Below are 328 nucleotides of genomic sequence, written 5' to 3'. Positions count from 1 at the left end.
CTTTTACAAACAGCCGTAACTGTGGTTCTAGTTACTCTCTGTGTTTCCAGCATGGAAACAGAGTTTTACAGCAGCCGCTAATAGCTGGTTAGCTCATTGGTCAATGCCCGCTCAAATAAAATCTTATATATATCTGATCCCCCGATCAGCAGGACGACATTTCTCTGTCTTATAGAGCTGTTATAATTCACTGCTGAAAAATATATCTGTTTTAGCACGTGAAAATGCTGGTTGGTTACAATAAGGTTAAGGGACCTTTGTCGTATTGGTTACAATAATAAACATGTGGCTAGGGTTATGGAACAAACATTGACATATTATCACCTTA

General features: G+C 38.4%; 1 protein-coding gene across 1 annotated transcript in view; it reads right to left on the bottom strand.

Moving 5' to 3' along the window:
• znrf1 (zinc and ring finger 1) overlaps positions 1-328 on the bottom strand; it is a gene marked incomplete at its 5' end in the record, with an annotated part of 56,054 nt that overhangs the window by 8,928 nt on the left and 46,798 nt on the right.

The sequence above is a fragment of the Morone saxatilis genome, unplaced genomic scaffold (assembly GCF_004916995.1).
Source record: "Morone saxatilis isolate NCDOM2014 unplaced genomic scaffold, NCSU_SB_2.0 Contig2, whole genome shotgun sequence".
Classification (NCBI taxonomy): Eukaryota; Metazoa; Chordata; class Actinopteri; family Moronidae; genus Morone; species Morone saxatilis.
The sequence above is the reverse complement of the archived record's forward strand: the minus strand, read 5'-3'. Positions and strand labels throughout refer to the sequence as shown.